Source organism: Leopardus geoffroyi, chromosome C2, assembly GCF_018350155.1.
Source record: "Leopardus geoffroyi isolate Oge1 chromosome C2, O.geoffroyi_Oge1_pat1.0, whole genome shotgun sequence".
Taxonomy (NCBI): domain Eukaryota; kingdom Metazoa; phylum Chordata; class Mammalia; order Carnivora; family Felidae; genus Leopardus; species Leopardus geoffroyi.
Genome location: NC_059333.1, coordinates 80,159,353 through 80,177,237, shown reverse-complemented (window position 1 = coordinate 80,177,237; position 17,885 = coordinate 80,159,353). Strand labels below are relative to the sequence as shown.

Genomic DNA, 17,885 nt, shown 5'->3' with positions numbered 1-17,885 from the left:
GAAACAATTTTGGATAGAGTGGGGGACTGTATGGCCTCTTTGCTCAGAGCTTGGACGAGGAGAAGGAGGGGGAGATAATGCAAAGAGTTATTTGACTTCTGTCCAACAGTGCAGGCAGGAGAGCAAAGGGGAGGCTTCTCAAAAGTTGTTGAAAGAAGAATTGGCATGGGGATAGGGAGCGAGAGGAAGTCCTTTTGGACAGGGGAGAGAGAAAGAGCCTGGCCTGAAGGTGGAGGAATGAGAGACAGAGATATAAAAAAGAGAACAAATCAAGGAGGGAATGGAAGGAGGGAAGAAAGGAGGAAGGAAGGAAGGGAGGAAGGAAGGAGGGAGGGAAGGAAGGAAGGAAGGAAAGGAAAGGAGGGAGAGAGGAGGGAAGGAAGGAAAGGAGGAAGGAAGGAGGGAAGGAAAGAAGGAAGGAAGGAAAGAAGGAGGGAGAGAGGCAGGAAAGGAGAAAAAGAGGAAAAGAGAAAGGCACAGACATCCAGAGAGAAAATCAGAACTAAATTGGAAATGAGAGACAAATTGGGGGAAGGAAAGAGAAGTGGGGAAGCAGTGAGGGAGTGTGGGTACACACACAAGGTACGGGCAGCTGAATGCAGGCCCGACCTGCTCAGCTCAGGAGACTTTCTTTTGTGAGCCTGGCACAGGGACGATCTGTACACAGAGGAAAATGTGCTGACTCTTGCCCAAAGCCTGTGGGAGGACAGGACAGATCAATTAACCTGGGTGGGGCTCTCCTGTGCCAAGCCTGGCACTCTCAGTTCTCAGTGCCCAGCCAGGCCAGACCAAGGGCTCTCACGTGACCACTAGCCATTAAAGGGCCGTCAGCTGCAGGGAAGAATCAGCCTTGTACTCAGAAAAACCCTCTCCCCGTGCCGATGTCACCTCCACCGGCCCAGCTATCCCCAATCTGCCAGGCCCAGCCCTGCACACAGGTCGACCATGCCCCTTGGCCTGGGGAAACCGGCCACTGTGAATCTGAACTGACTTTGAGGCCACTCTGGGGGCCAGCAGGGCCCGGTACATCCAACGGATGGAATGATCCTGGAGCATATTTGTGAGTGGAACAAGAGGCTTCTGGAGCAGAATGTTCCCACAGATCTTAGCTGTGGGGGGGAGGGGGGCGTGACTGATTCCATTCTAAGGACAAGCAAGTTTTCCAGGAAGGGCACATTTGAGCACAGCGTCAAAGGTTGGGTAGGATTGCCGGGCAGGCAGAGAAAGTGGAGGGATCCTAGGTCGTGAGAAGCACAGGTAAGAGTGGAAAGGTGGTATATCTGTGCTTCAGGCTCATTGGGAAGAACAATGGGAGCTGACACGCAGGCCTGGAGGAAATAAGGCTGGGATGCAAGCGGGCCCAGATAAGGACAGACAAACATAAAGGCACAGAGACAGTTAGTCAGGAGGGAGCTTGGAGGTGATACAAATCTTTTTCTCATTGTATTTCTTTTTAATGTTTATTTTTGAGACAGACAGAGACAGGATGCCAGTGGGTTAGGGGCAGAGAGAGAGAGGGAGACCCAGAATCCAAAGCAGGCTCCAGGCCCCGAGCTGTCAGTACAGAGCCCCGCGCGGGGCTCGAACTCACGAACTGTGAGATCGTGACCTGAGCCCAAGTTGGACGCTCAACCGGCTGAGCCAGCCGGGAGCCCCTCATTGTATTTTTATTTTTAGCTTTGTATGTGTATGTGTATGAAGTAGAGGAAGAGGATGTGACAGCAACTCAAATCTTTTTGACCTACGTACGCTGTTCCTCTCCTCTTAAGATACTGACTGCTTTACCTCGTGTGGTGGCCGGTCTTCTGTCTTCTTCGGAGCCTTCCCTCCTATCTCAAGTCCTCATGCACCCCTCCAGATGGCCCCTGGCATAGTCCACTGGCCCTGCTGGGCCTCCTCCAGGCACTGGTATATATCAGAGAACATTAGAGCCTTCTATCCTGCTTCCTCGGTAGGCAGGTGTTCGTTTAAACTTGAAAAGTTCTAAAGGCACCAAAAAGTTAAAATTTCTCTCATGCAGTTTTTTTTTTTTAAATTACATAACGAAGTGAAAGTTTCCTCATTTCGTCTGTTAACATTTATCAGTCAAGATATTTTCCTCAGTTAAATCAAATATATCTGCTTCTACATATATATGTACGTGTGTGTATATATATATATACATATACTCACACACGTATTTATAGAAGAGAAATTATGCTTTACATATTGATCTGTTTTGTATTTAAAAATATATTGTGAAAAAGTTTCCAACTTCATACCTCATACGCGGTCTCGTCCGCAGACTAGATATACCACAAGTTTTCAACTATTTTTCGTGTTGATAGACATTTAGGATGATGCAACCTTTTTGCCTTTACAAGTGATGCCTCTGCAAACATCCCTGCACGTGAACCCTTCTGTACTCTTGCCATTATGTCCATAGGATGGACTCCTAGAGGTCAGGTTGCTAAGTCAGAGCCCGCACATTTTACATCTTACTAGGAATTACCTCATTCCTCTTAAAAAAAAGGTTGTACTAAGTTGACACTCCAACAAACCGCGGAATGGAGTGCCTCTTCCGCACTCGCTCTCCTGCCCTGGAACTGCCTCGTCGCTTGGTGGGTGAAGAGATGCCACAGGGAGAACTGGCAGCTGTCTAATAATACACGCATAGGTATCGGCAATGCTGGCGCCGAGATTTCGGCTCTGACGTCACCATGCAAGGAAATGCGTGTGAAATATTAAGGAACAGTGCCCGGCACAGTGTAGGTGCTCACTAAATGCCGGTTGTTGCTATCATTGAGGCATACTGCCACGATGGTGATTTATCAGAAGCTTTAACAGCAGGTTCGGTGTGGAAGAGAACCGGAGAGGAGAGAGAACAGAGGCAAGGAGGCTCCGGGTGGCTCTGCCCAGACTGGGTGAAATGCCCCTTCTTTCTGTGTCCCCAGCACTGTGCCTACCTCTTCACACGAAATGTGATTAGCTGATTCATTGTCCACCATAACACTGTCCCTGGAGGACAAGAGGTACGTTCTCTGACGTCAGATGGTGACCACCTATGGGCCGGGATGCGGTGGTCACACTTAAATACCTAAAGGGAATTTGAAGGGATAAACTGCTGAGTTTGAGACTCTCTCTATTAGTTGCTTAATGCCTGCAAGTTACCAAGAAAGAGGCACTTATTGTTACACCATAAATTACCATGTGATTTTTTTTTTCCCATGTGAGTCTCCTCTCCTCAATTAGGCTGCGGCCCCTTTAAGGAGGAATCATATCTTAAACTTCTTCGATCATCTCTTCCACCATGACAGCTAGTGGGCTAAGGAGGCATGCATGAGGCGCTCAATACATACAAAGTGGGGAAAAGTAACGGAACTGGTTTTGGGCGTGGTTTGAGGAAGCCAGTCCCTTTGCTTTAGAGCCAATGCTTCATGTTGGTTGATTAAATCACCATGTGGCTATTTATCTAAAAGTCCATTTCACCTTTGCAAAGAGATAATGGTGTTCTCAAGCCTTCCCTCCAAATGGCCCCTCTGCTGCAGACACTCACCAAGGCATGTTCCTCATTCTTAAGCTACAAGTTGTGCATCTGGGATGGGCCAGAGACCAATGTCTGGGGAAATGGGATTATAGAAGGTAACAGCCACTGGGAGGATTTGGCCCCAAAGCTGAGGACTCTTCAATCAATATGTATGACTTTCAGAATTCCTATTTTAATCAACGAAACGGAAATGAAATTCCAATGTAGCTTTTAGTTTAAAAAAAAAATACAAGTGGTATATGATATTCATGCATACCATTTCCTCTGAAATTCTTTTTAAGAATTGAAGAAAATAACCATATAACATACTGGAAAGAACACTAGCCTAGGCATCCAGAGATTTAATTCCATGCCCTAAATTTATCACCTAGTAGCTATGTGATCAAAAGCAGTCGCTTCCCCCATCTTACCTCATTTCACTCATATATAGAATGATATGTAAGCTCCCCTTTAGCTCCAGTAATAAAGGAGTCCATAATTCCCTAATTAGTGTTGAAGGCCCATCCATCCATCCATCCATCTATCCATCCATCCATCCATCCATCCTTTCCATAAATACCTACTTGATTTCTACTTGTGCTATGGCCATGCAATTCAAGTCTTCTGCTTTGGGTTGCTAGACTGATGGCATCATCCCCCTTCCAAGCACCCGGAGTCAATATCTTGTATAAATTCTGACCCTCTTACTCTCTCATCCACTTCACCTCCAACCAGTCCCAAGTGTTTATTCTTTCTCTGTGTCTCTCTGGACCATCCCATTCTTTCCATGCCCACTCCGCTGATCCTCTTCCAGCCTCCCCAGCTCTCACTTGAGCTTCTCCAAGACTTCCTAAGTGATTTCCCAGCCTTCAGACTCTTCCTTCCGAATCCACTCTACATTCTGTGCTTATAGTTATCTCCAATCTTTCATTTTAATCAACATCTTTTGAAAGTTTGTTGAATGTAGACACTGTATCTGAACCCTTAAGGAGCTCACAATCAGGAGAGGAAGGCAGACAAAATCAAAGGTTGAGGACAATATGATGCCCGGCTGCCATGGTGGAGGAGTGCTCAGAGGGTTAGATTTCTTTGCTTCTTCTGGTAAGGGCTTCCTTCCCAGTTGTTCCCTCTTCCATGCATCACACAACACTTTTTTTTGCTTCTAGCATCCCAGTCATCAAATCCTTTTATCATTCATTCTCTACTCTCTCTTCTTAACCAGACTGAGCTCCTGATGGCAGGGAGCTAATCAACTCAAGCGGGTCCTTCTAAGTCACAAACCTTGGGTGGCTCTCTTTTGCCTTCAGGGGGAAGTCTAAACCTTGATGTTGGGTATTTAAAGCCCTTTAGAGTCTGGATCTATCTTTCTAATTGACTCTGCTAATCAGCCCATATTGGGTCCCATCCCAATCCCAAATCCCCTCCTCCTACCCGACCTCTAGAATATTCTCTGTTAGCGACACACGGTAGCTTGACCACACCCAGTACTTTCACATTCACTGCCTTTGGGTAAGCCAGTCCCTCTTCTGAGAATACCCAATACCCTTTCTCTCCCTTGCTTCCCTGCCTCCAGGGATTCGCCTATCCTCTGCTTAAGGCCTACTTGAAATTCTGCTTTTTCCAAGAACCTGCAGAGAATCAGGCCTACTCATTCAGAATTAATTTTTACCTTTCAAATATTCCTTACAGCAAATGCTCTAACGCATGGGTGGCCCATCTTCTGCAGAGATTTTTGTGAACCCTCCTGGGTACTTCCTACGTTATGAGCTCCTGGGAGGAGGTGCCCACGTCCCATGGGTGCTGGGATCCTTTGTAGCACAGATCACACAGCCTGTACCGTACTGTACTGAGGCTCACTCTGTACTGAGCAGTCGTCACATGCCGGGTACCGCACAGGCTCTGTGACATTTCATCCTCACAACAGACCAGGAAACTGGGCTCAGAGAGATGCTGAGTAACCTGCCCAAGGCATCAACAGGTACGTAATACAATTTAGATTTGGACACAGGCACCTCACAACAACCAGCCTACACTGCCTCTCTACAAGGGGCACAATAAGTGCCGACAGGTTTTACAGACATTTAAAGGAGAAGTGGAAGGTATACTTAACGAGCATATCCTGATTCCCTAGGGAGATTTCTTAGTGTTCTCTCTCTTTTTTTTTTTTTTTTAATGAGTTGGCATCTGATACTGCCCTTGAAGACTGAATAGAAGGTTGACAAAGAAAAAAAAAAAAAGTAAGAGCATTCTAGTAAGAGAATAAGATTTGCGTTAACTCCCTGATAAAAGTGAATAAAGGGTGTTTGAGGGGAAAAGATGTGAGCTATATACGGACTCACTTCCCCCACCAGACTATAGGCAACTGAGGGAAGGAAATGTCCTGGTCGTCGTGCTTGGGGCTATATATACTTCTACTGCCCTTGGCAGAGTCTCTAACAGAACACTCCTTGAATACATATTTTGTATCAATTAACCAAATATTTTGTATCAATAAATACTATCCAAGCGTTTTCTGTGTTCATATCATTTTACACTCACTCTTGGCTAGAATGCCGCAAACCTTAACGGCCTTTGTGAAGGCTTGAGAAGTCTAAACCCAAGCTTTCAGACCCTGAAAGCGAAACCTCCAGGAGCTAGAAATTTCACTGACCAACCCAGTTTCACTGACTGACTGAGTAAAAAACAAACATTAAAGCAACAGAACGAGCTATGAAAAATCAAATATGAAAAAAATGTTTCAGTTCCAAGAAACTTAGGTGTTTTCAGTAATGTGCCTCCTGCAGGGAAACCTGACGCCTGGGGTGGCATGTCAGTTTCATTTCCAGCTTTGACCTTCTGTCTCCTAAGGAGAGAGGAAAAGCCCCTCCACCCAACAGCTGTGCAAGGGGCCTGGGTCTGAAGACACAAAGGGAACTGAGGCAGAGTCTATGAGGTTCTTCCCACATTGTACTGTTTTCTATTAGAATAAGCTGTGGGCAGGTCTGTGTCTGTGAGCACATTCAGATCACAACATTTGTTGAATCAGTGAGTCAGAAAATGGCTTAAAGCGGAGCTACTGAGTGGGGAATTTAGCATGATCAAGTAGAAAATGCATTCGACTTGGGGCCGGACGAGGCTGTTTCTTCTCCGCCACATAGTAGCTGGGTGATCCTGGGCCGTCTGGGCCTCAGTTTCCTCTTTCAGGTCTGACATATTTGGCAGATCTTCATTATCGTAGGAGGAAAAAACATGCAAACATCTGGAGTTGTTTTTTAAAAGGAGACATTTCTCGGGGCGCCTGTGTGGCTTAGTCGGTTAAGCATCCGACTTCGGCTCAGGTCATGATCTCACGGTCCATGAGTTCGAGCCCCACGTGGGGCTCTGTGCTGACAGCTCGGAGCCTGGAGCCCGCTTCGGATTCTGTGTCTCCGTCTCTCTCTGCCCCTCCCCCATCCATGCTCTGTCTCTCTCTGTTTCAAAAATAAACAAACATTAAAAAAAATTTTTAAAAAGGAGACATTTCTGGAAAGTTCTCCATGTACTTGGGAATCTGGGAATTGAGGGTTTTTGCCTTTACTCTAACCCAAGGCTTACTGACCTTGGCACAGTTAACATTTGGGGCTTAATACTTCTTTGCTATAGAGGCTGTCCTGTGCATTGTAGGATGGTTTGCGTTGTCTCTGATCTCTACTCACTGATGCCAGTAGCATACACTTCCCTCTCCCCAGCAGTGGCAACCCCAAAACGTCTACAGACACTGCCAACCGTTCCTTGCAGGCAAAATGATCCTCTGTTGGGAACCGTAGCCCCTGAGTTGCATTCCCAACTCAAACTGATGGAGTCCTTAGAATAATGTAGCTGGGGATGGAGTGGGAGGGTGTGGAGAGCAGACACAGAGCCTCCCTCCACTTCTTAAAAAATTTTTTTAGTGTTTATTTATTATTTTGAGAGAGAGAAAGAGAGAGAAATAGAGTGCAGGCTCCAGGCTCTGAGCTGTCAGCACAGAGCCCGACGCGGGTCTCGAACTCACGAGCCCTGAGATCATGACCTGAGCCCAAGGTGGATGCTCAACTGATTGAGCCACCCAGGAGCCCCTTCGCTCCTAAGAACCTAGGGATGGGGTGTCCCTGGGACCTAAGGAAAGTCAAAAGCGCGTGTAGTCTGGAAGCAGGAAATTGGCATCTGTGTTTCTGCATTATCACTGACTGCCTGTGTGACTTCCAACAAACTGCTTAACTTCTCTGAGCCTCAGTGTCCTAATGGGTTCCAAGGAAATGATACCTCTCCTCTATGAATCTTCCACTAACCTCCCCACCTCTCCACACCACGGAAAACGGGGTTCAGAGGACTAAACGTAATGCACGTGAAAGCTCTGTGGGCTAAAAGCACAAGACAAATATATATGTCGTTCTAAAGATGTTTTTTTTTAACTGAGGAAGCACCGAAAAATCACTTTCTTCCTGGATAACTTTTCTGTCCAAAGCAGTAATGGTAACCTTGCAGGCACCACCACAGCAGTAGTGAAAACAAATAATGGAGAGCAAGTCTCAAGGAATACTGCCATAGTACCAGCTTCCAGGCATGATTTTTACCAGGCCATGAGTTAGCATTTGTCTGGTAAAAATGAAAGACCTTCTCAAAAAAGATAGCATGCTATCAGGCCCCGGTGAGAATGTGCCATCTGGCCGTTCACATACCCAGAAGTAACTGGGCCCATGCTTGTTCTTTCTTCAACCAGGCTACCAATGTGGAAGATGCCCAGGTGACTTGTGTCTTCAGCAACTAAGAACTTCAGGACCAAGAGGGCCCTCTGAGTGGTAGCTGGTTCCTCAGAGCGGGAGCTCAGGTCACAATCAGGCCAAGAGTGGACAGCCCTCCCAATGCGTCTCGCCAAAGCCAAATCACGCCTGGTCCAGGGTTTGACGGTCCTCTCCAGCTGTGGGAAAGCTCACGCCTAGAGCAGCATCCTCCCAAAGCAGCCAGAGTGCCAGGTCAACAGGCCGATGGTCGTCCGGGATGCCTAATTGGCTCAGAAACGATCTCGAATTTCAGATCAGAGACCTCTAGGGTCCAAGTTGGAAGGGATGATACAACTCCACTTGTAAACGCTTTGGTTTACGGACCACTTCTTCATCCTTTGAGGGTGGTGCAGAATAGCAGCTAAGGGCATTCCCTGTTGAGCCCCGAGTGTGTGTTCCTCCTCTGCTCTCCGCTAGCTGCATGGCTGGGGGCACCCAGTGGGTGCTGGGCAAATGCTAGCGGTACATTCGACGTGTTACATGACGTGCTGCAATCTCCCATTGCAGATGTGGAATCTAAGGTTTGGACAAGTGCACCCCCACACAGCATCCCCACACCCCTTTGCCCTACTCTTTCTATTAAGTCGCTCCTCCTTGTGTCTCTGCTACCTAAATGACATCGGTCCCTCGAGTCTGCTCAAATGCTAGCTGTTCTATAAATTCTGCCTCCAGAACGGAGTTCATCTCAGCTTCCTCCGAGCTGCCTAGCACTTTGTTCATAACTCTATCGCGCTGTGGAGCTCACTGGGCCACACTAGGCAAGAAAAAGGACCGAGGCGAGGACGTGACACACTGCAGACTGCGGTAAAGACCAGAGAGAGACGGACACAACGAAGGCACGTTTCGCCCCTGCAGCAACGCGTTCCCTCCTTCTCCTGCCCCACAGTCGGACGCACCGCGGGGCCTCTCAAAGCCCTCACCACGTTCTGGTTCCAATCAAAGCTAACTCCACACACACTCTCTCTTCCCAGGCGGACTACCTTAGGGGGAGGAAACAGCTCAGTGTCACCTCCGCACCCGCCATGGCACATGGCCGAGGGTTGCAAGTGCTGAAGCATGCCTGTTCCACTGATCTGAGAAGAGCTGGCTGATAGTGGTGATGGTGCTGAATGGCGGCAGAGATGACAGTGATAACAGGGAGGTTACCTGAACCGAAACCCAGCCGTCATGAAGGGTGATGTGCGCATGATGTTTCGCTATGACCGAGTGAACAACAAGGGATCCACGAATCAGACCTAGAAACGTAGCCTACTCACTGGCCAACTGGAAAGCAATGGAAAATGGAAAAGGCATATGGGCGGCGCCTATCTTATCAGCTTGAGCCCATCCATAGATTAATGTGGCTTAGCGGTGGCATGTGGAAATCGTTGAAAAACCCTGTTGTTACTGTTCATTGAGGAAGATGTAGAAAAGATCCAAAGGTACAGGGAAGAGAAACAGTCACAGTACTATGAAATTTCATGACAGTTCTCTCGCACCTGTCTGATTTGACACAGCTGAGATCAGGCTGATCCTGTGTGTCTCACAATATGTTTTATTTATTCTTTTTGAATAAATAACACACGCAGAAAGTACAAAGCTCAAAAGTCACAAAGAGCCGGGAGTGAAAAGGGTCTCTCCTACTCCTGCCTTCTGCCCACCGTTTTCTCCCAGGTCCCTCATAGATCCTTCCCGAGGAGTCCTCTGCCTCCCTCTGAACAGTTGTTTTGGGTGGGTTAATAGTCAGTCCTCAATCCTTCGAGGTCCTCAGAAACCAAAAATTGTCTGTAAGTACGAAGTATGTCCCTAATGTAGCGTGTCTGTGCTGATAAATGATAAAATGTTACCGCCTCTATGTCAGTTACATAACGGGAAGCAGATAGTGCCACTCTTCCCAAAGACTATTCTTAGCTGACAAATGTGGTTGGAGGTGCTCAACCGAGATACAATCCTTCAACAGGCCCCTGTCCCAAAGATTTCCTGAGATGTTGCCAGGAGCCCATGGTGGCCTAAAAAACGGAGAACTTGAAATCAGAGTCTGTGTGTGTTGGGTTGTCTCAGCTAAGACATGAACGCCAGGCCCGCGTCCCGAAAGGTAGGCCTCTCCTCCTCCCCAGACCAGACCTGGCAAGGACTTCCCTCACACTTTGTTCTGCCCGAGGGTGCTGGGCTTCGAGGTGTGGGAAGAGTGGGTGGGGGAATTCTAGTTCCAGTGAAGCAGTTGAAAGAAAGTCATTTCCACAAAATCTAGCTCAAAATAGAGGAAGCCGTTCTATACTTACCCAAACTTTGTCCCCTGCAAGCTCACCTCCCCACCCCACGCGCAGCGGAGTGGGGCAGCGGCTCCCCGGATTTTCCTTGAGATCTGGTGCTGTGTGCTGCCCCATGGGCTTACGTTGTCACAAATCCTCCCACTCTGAACAAGCACGCCCACCACCTCATTGTGGATCTTCTTCCCCGTAGGCAGTTTCCAGAGTTTTTCAGGAATCGGGCTACAGTTTGGAAGTTTATTTACCAGTGAAGTGAATTTCTCTCTGCTCTCCTTCCTCTCCTCCCAGAACCCATCTGAGAAAGTTACAGAAGGCATCTCCGATTCACAACACGCCCCCCGCCAACCCCCCACTGAATAACACGTCGTCTGGCAACAGGAGGCGTTTGATTACATTTGGATGGAACGCCTGCATCAACTCCAGTTGTCCCCGAATTGGAACTGCTGGGCCTCACGTGCTGCAGCCAACAGTTTGCCTTCACCCACTCCCCTCTCCGAAATGAACCTTTCTCTGGGAAAACAAGAAACCTACGTGCCATCCTGGGTGAGAGACGAACAATGGCTGCATCCCAGCATTGCATCCCAAGCGTGACAGGCAAGAGCACACTAAGGGGTTTCCAACAAAGAGCCATACTTCAAGCATCTCTGGAGATGCCCTCTGAACCAGAGGACCCAAATGTTCTCCCCGGAGCCCCGCGGTCTCTGTGTTTAATTCAGTGCGTGGGCCTTAAGTTCTCACTGCGTGAGGTCTAAGGCACCCAGCTACTGTCCCCTTTAGCGAGCCTCCATAACCTCCCTCCCCATGCTCTGACTTTGCTTAATCGCTGCAGCAGGCAGAGTAATGGCTCCCCAAAGACACCATCACCCTAATACCCAGACCCTGTGACTATGCTATATTACATGGCAAGGGGCGGGGGGTGGGGTGGGGAGGGGTGGCTAAAGTCGCAGATGGAATACATCTTGCTGATCAGCAGACCTTAAAAAATAGACTCTCCACAGTAGTCTCAAAAATAGAGAGACTATCCACAATATTGTGGCCACCATATTATCGCAAAGGTCTCCAAATGGGGAGGAGGGAGGCAGAAGTGTCAGACCCAGAAGAGTGACATCAGGAGAAAGACTCGGTTTTCCAGCTGCCACCTATGAAGATGCAGTAAGGGGCCATGAACCAAGGAATACAGGCAGAAAAATCTGGAAACGACAAGAAACTGGATTCTTCCCTAGAACTTCCTTGGTGTTAACCCAGGGAGGTCTATTCGGACTTCCGACCTCTAGAACTGTAATATTTGTGTTGTTACGTAGCAATAGGAAACCAAGACAGTCACTGTGGACTTGCCATGTGCCAGGCCTGGTACCAGATGCCAAGGGAACATTCCCACAGCATGTGGTTTGTACCGTGTATCTGTCATCAGAGTCCTGCAGGGAAACTGAAGCCACTGTAAGAGTCTAAACACAGAGAATCCAATGCAGATCACTGGCTATGTAGGTGATAGCAGAAGTGAAAAAGTCAGTCCGGCTGTTAGCAATAGCAGAGGTTGCTACTAGGCTGGGCTAGAGGGATATAAAGAAGAGGCCATATTACCAGAGTGCAGAGGTCAAGTTTGCCAGGTGGAAGCTAGATCACGGTGCACCTATCCAGCAGGAGCTGGACGGGACAGAGCCCTGCTTTAGATGCTCCTGAGGCAGAAAGGGAGAGAGAGAGATACCTTGCTTTCTCCCTTTCTCCTGCCCTCTGATTTCCTGTCCAGGCCTCCTGTTGGCTGCTTCCAGACAGAAGCTAGCTGGTGAAGGGCCTTGGGATATGCAGAGGTCAGCCCTCCTGTAGTACAGAGGGGAGCTGGGGAAGAGCAGTCGGTGAATTAATGGATTTGAAGATGAATAAGCCCAAGACACCTCCTTTCTGCATTGATCATCACGAATCTCGAAGCATAATTATCGTTTAAAATGCAAATTCTTTACCTGGCTCCTGAGACCCTCCATAAGCTGGCCCTTCCCTAACTTCTCTGCTCTCACTCTCTACAGTTCCCCCCTTCACTCACAGCATCCCCACTGCACTGGCCTTTGCTCTGTTCTCCACATGCCAGAAAGTCTCACCTTGGGACCTTGCGCTTGTGGGTTGTAGCCGCTGTTAGAGAACAAGAAATAAATGTGTTTGGGGCTGAGTCATTACATTAACCTGCCTGAACTGAAACAATTTCCAGTGATAAGAATTCTCAATGCCTGGTCCATAATTGGCCCTCGATAGTTCTCGAGAGTTATTATTAAGTGACTGGATTTTAGACACTCGGTAATTTGGGTTCAGGGGTGCAGTGTCTTTTTCTTATCCTCACTCCTTCCCCACCAAGTTCCCTGAGGACAAGGAAGTCTTATGTTATCTCCATACCTTTGAAGACTTCCATTGGACCTAAACCTTAGTAGATGCTCAAGATGGCTATGTGTTGCTTTGAGTTTCTAGGCAACGTGAGGCAGACATGACTGGCACAGCGCAGTCTAGAAGTTTGACTCATAGAAGGAGTTCAACATTGCTGTAGCTACCAACATTCATGTAGCTCTTGAGCATTTACAAAGGGCTCTCCACTTGGTCCTTATACCAGCTCCAAAAAAAAAAAAAAAAAAAAATTACACTTATGATTCCCGTTTTCCAGAAGATGAATCACTCTGAGCTCATAGGGATTCGTTATCTTACTCAAGATCTTGCTTTTTCAAGAGAGGAGGCTGGAATTAATTCACTGTTCCAAAATAGTTATGGAGCCCTGACTAGAGGTGCTAGACCCTGGCTGCATCCTCTGCACTTAGTAGGGGCTCAGGAGATATATATAGGAGCCCAAAGGTCCAAAGAAAGTGGAGTTAGCTCCCGGAAGATAAAAGGGAGGCCCTCAGTTCCAGCCAAGGACTGAGGACCAAGAGAATTGCCTGTGCCCTACAGCTTGTGTTTAGTGGGGGCCACTGCCACTGCTCTGTGTCTTCCTGCAAATTTCTGGGTGGCTGGCCAGACGTGCCTGGAGGCAACGGCACCCCAGCAAGCCCTCAGCAGCTCTCCCACTTGCCCAGGCTAATGGCCTTGGCGTTCTAAGTCTGCCCTTTTCCATACATTCTTTCCTCCTTCCCGTGCCAAGATTTCAGTAGACGATTTACAGCAGGTTCCAGGCCATTTAGCTCCGTCGAAAATTTGGGTGAAAGTTTCTTCCCAGCCATCCCAGGCCACAGATAACCCATCGGGGTGTGACAGCCAGGGCGAAGAAGGGGGAAGAAGTTTCTGCAGCTGCTGTGTTCATCCACTCCGATCTGGCTGGGCTCTACAAAATGTGTCAGGAAAGGTTTGGTCGGAAAAATCTAGGACAAGATGCCGAAGAGACAAAACTTGTCCAACCAGAGATGGCAGAGGCCCCTGGAGGGTCGCCTACGGGTTGGGTTATGTGCCAGCGTGGGTGCAGGAAGGGGCAGGTGGGTGACCAGAAGGAGGAAGGCTAGGTGGCCGGGGCTTGGCTGGGACGCGGCCTTGCCCAGTCTGACGTCGCTCCTCCCGTGCTTGGGCGCCTCTCTCCGTAAATAAATCCAGGCTGCTCTTACGGCGCAGGATGCCCCACATACCGCACATCTGAGGTGGGGCGAAATACAAATATGCCTTTTCATAATAGCTTTACACCTGGGGCAGCAGAGGACTGGTTTATTACCTTGGTAAACAAAAGTTAGAATTCAAGCAGAGTACAAACTTTGCCCCAGGCCCTTCTGACGGTGCACCTTGTGTTTGTGAACTCGATATATATACAATGTGAAGCAATGGGAGGCTGGGCTTTCTCTCCCTCTCTTTTTTCCCCCTCTCTCTTGTCTGATTTCCAAGGTTTAAAAGTTCATGTGTGTGTGGTGGGGGGGGGGGGAGCAGGGGGGAGGTGCGGAGAGAGAATTTACTTTGGCTCTGGGTGTTTTGTTTTTTTTTTTTTTTTTTTTTTTTTTTTTTTTTTTTTTTTGAGCGTTTTGAAATCATGCTGTTTCATGTGAAAAAAATACGTGAGCCAGTTTATATTGTTTCCCAGAGAGCGTGTGCTTCTTGCTGCCCTGATGGTGACAATTAGGGTTTGTGGGTGGCAGACAGGGAGAACCAGTTTTGGGAACACACAAAGGAACTAGGATTTGCATTGCCCTTAAACAATAAAAAAAATAGTAAATATTTATTTGTGCCTATTTTGTGCCAAGCACAGAAAGAACCATAAACGTTTGTAAACACAACCACCGGGAATAGGAATTCTGGGTCAAAATGTCCATTTTACAGGTGAGAAAACTAAGGCTACAGTTGCTAAAGAGATTCAAGCCCCAGTCTCCTAATTTCAAACTCAGGGCTTTCCGTACCACCCTCTAATCTCGATATGGGGGTCATAGGACTACGTCCTGTCCTGTCGCCTGGCCTGTCTTCCCCACAGCCTCTGTTTTCCTGCCTCATTCTCTGCCCGTACTTGGGGAAACGACTGTTCTCCACTTTTGGATGCATTTCTGCTTCGAGGATTTCCCTGCTATGTAGCAGCCACCTGGCCATCTGGACCACTCTCTTACCAACCAGTACCTCCATGCATTCAAGTGTAAGGGACACATAACATGTGGACTAGATTGCTCCTCAAAACACACATAAGCCTAAAAGCAAAGGAAGCGACGGCAAAGCAAGAATGCACCTCACATTCGGTTGGCTCCACGAGTGTCTCTGCGTTCTCCCATCCTCAGCTTGACTAATCAGATAAAATTCAGCAGAGCCATCCGAACTTTTGCGGTTCTTTTCCAAAACAAGCTTCTGAGCCTGAAGAACTTTGCCCATCTTTGTTTGCATGTCCGCTGCTCAAAACGGTTCCGCTGGGGCTTGCCTGTTGCAAAGCTCAAGCCAGCGAAATGTTAACTCTTTCATCCATAGATGAATCCCCAAGCCTTCTAAAATCAGGGTGAACTCATTAGGCTTATTTTTACAAGAAGTCCATGTGAATGTATCAACTTGTGCCTGTCTTCACACATGAAGGATTCCTTGCGGGAACATATTCAACTGAGGTTACAGAGAGGCAATGTCATTCACAAGGTATTGTGAATTCAGCAGTTCCGGGGGATCAGAGTTATGGCCTCTTGTGCGTAGCAGAATTTCAAGGGAAAGCCCAGCCCGCCTCTTCTTCCAACCCCCCTCCACTCTCACCCTACCATTAATGCATTAAAAAAAATTTCTTAATGTTTATTTATTTTGAGAAAGAGAGAGAGAGAGAGCAAGAGAGCACCAGTTGGCAGAGAGAGGGGGAGACACAGAATCTGAAACAGGCTCCAGGCTCTGAGCGGTCAGCACAGAGTCCAACTCGGGGCTTGAACTCATGAACCGTGAGATCATGACCTGAGCTGAAGTCAGACATTTAGCCAACTGAGTCACCCAGGTGCCCCCACCATTAATGCATTTTTAATGGCAGCTTCTCAAGGAATGCCTTTGGCTTTTTTTATTGTAAGCTTTTAAAAAATTATTGGAACGGAAATACTCATTGCAAAGAAACCGATTTCAGTTATGAATGGACTAAACACAGTCTCTGTGCTGGAGCCCTGGAAGAAGATGGCATGGGCGTCTCTGGGCTGTGAGGCAAAGCCTGGTTAAGGATGCTTGGTTCCAGGACTCTTCTCTGAAGACTCAAGTAAGCCAAGCAGTAGAATGTTAGCCCTAAAATGAGCTTTAAAGAGCATCTGACCCAACCCCTTTCTCTTCCAGAGGAGAACACGGAGGCTCAAAGTGGGACAAGGCCGAGGCTTGCAAAGCCAGCAAGTGACAGTCCCCCAGCTCTTGCCAGGGCTCAGAGCTCTCCGCCATGCTGTATTCCATCCTGACAGCGAGTGAGATGAAATAAAGACAAGAACCTGGTCCTCCTCCTGGCCTGGGTCTACTTCCCCTGACTTTTCATCACTGCTTGTCAATAGGCGATATATGTCCATAGATTGAGTCCGTGGAAAGATGATTACCCCGAGAAAGAAGGGAGTCAGGAAACCTCGGATACTTCTGAAACATTGATTGGCAATCTTATTCAAGGTTAAGAGAACTTAGTGTATCCTTGCACAGTTGTGATTATAGACCAGAAACACAATGCTTAAAAGGAAATCCATGTGCCTTCTCTGCTTTAGTTTCATTCTCATTGGCTGTTTTGCTTTTGATTTTCTAGCTAGTGATTCTAAGTTGGTGTGCGTCCCTGTCATTGGGAAGTAGAGTCAGTCAGCCTCTGGTTGGGTCCGACATTGAAATAACTGATGGAATGTCACACTGTTAGGGCAAGAAGGAAGCTTAGTGACACTCCGGACCTGATGAGTATGCTGGAGCTGAGGGAGGGCAAGGGACTTATCCGGGGTCACTCAGCACATTAATGGACTACAACCGTCCCTCCGTCGGACAACTACAAAGCAACTTCCTTTGTAACACTCACATGTCTTTTGTGAACCAGTGGTGGATTGTGCTAACTCCAGGGAGTTGAACGTTCATTGCAGCCTGGGTCCGACTAATTTATATGCATCTCTATGAGGTATGGATCATGAGTTATCCTTGCCATCTTTGTTTCATGGAAAGACTGGTACACAGAAAACAAGGGAATTTTCCAAGATTGCAAGGTGAATCAGCAAAGGCTCTGAGGCAACATGCTGTTACAGGATGAGGAATCAGAAGACATAAATTCCAGTCCTCACACTATCTCTACCCACGTGAGAGATCTTGGGCAACTCATTTCCCTTTCTGAGTCTTAGTTTCTCCATTCATGGAAGGGCTTTGCTGGACGACCTCTAAGAACATTTATCTCTCCTGGTCTATGGGTCTAGAAAACAAGGCTCGGAGCTATTTCATGCCTGTGAAAGCCAGAAACTGACTGTCACAATGACATATTCCCAGGATTCTCAAACTGTAAGGGATACATGGGTTCTGCCTCCGAAACAGAATTATAGCATCTTTTTGCAACTTGTATGCAAAAAAAAAAAATAAAAATAAAATAATAAGTTCAGTTTTATTTTTTTTCCCATGACTTGTTTTTTTCTCAAGCCCTTCATGCCCGTCATCACTTATCTGATTTCAAGGGCAAGCATGTAACACAACAAAGAAACTAATGGCAGACAAACAGCATAAGGAAAACTCAGAAATATGTACTCATCATTTTATTTTGTGAGGCATGGTAAGGAAAATAAATAATATTTATTGAACACTTATCATAATTTATGCATGCCGCCTTATTTAAGATCTTTAAGCAATCAGTTTTATCATGCCCCTTTTACAGAAGAAGGTGCTGAGGCTCGGGCAAGAAATAACTTGCCTGATATACGCCTGTTAAGAAGTAGAGCCCAGATTTGACGATTCCAAAGTCCGCATTTTCCC

General features: G+C 47.4%; 1 long non-coding RNA gene across 1 annotated transcript; it reads left to right on the top strand.

Annotated features, from left to right (window-relative positions):
• Positions 1 to 7,573: 7,573 nt before the first annotated feature.
• LOC123611110 lies at positions 7,574 to 12,762 on the top strand. The gene is made up of 2 exons (XR_006718440.1): positions 7,574 to 10,357; positions 10,821 to 12,762. It is a non-coding gene; the product is annotated as an uncharacterized LOC123611110 (long non-coding RNA).
• The last annotated feature ends 5,123 nt before the right edge of the window (positions 12,763 to 17,885 follow it).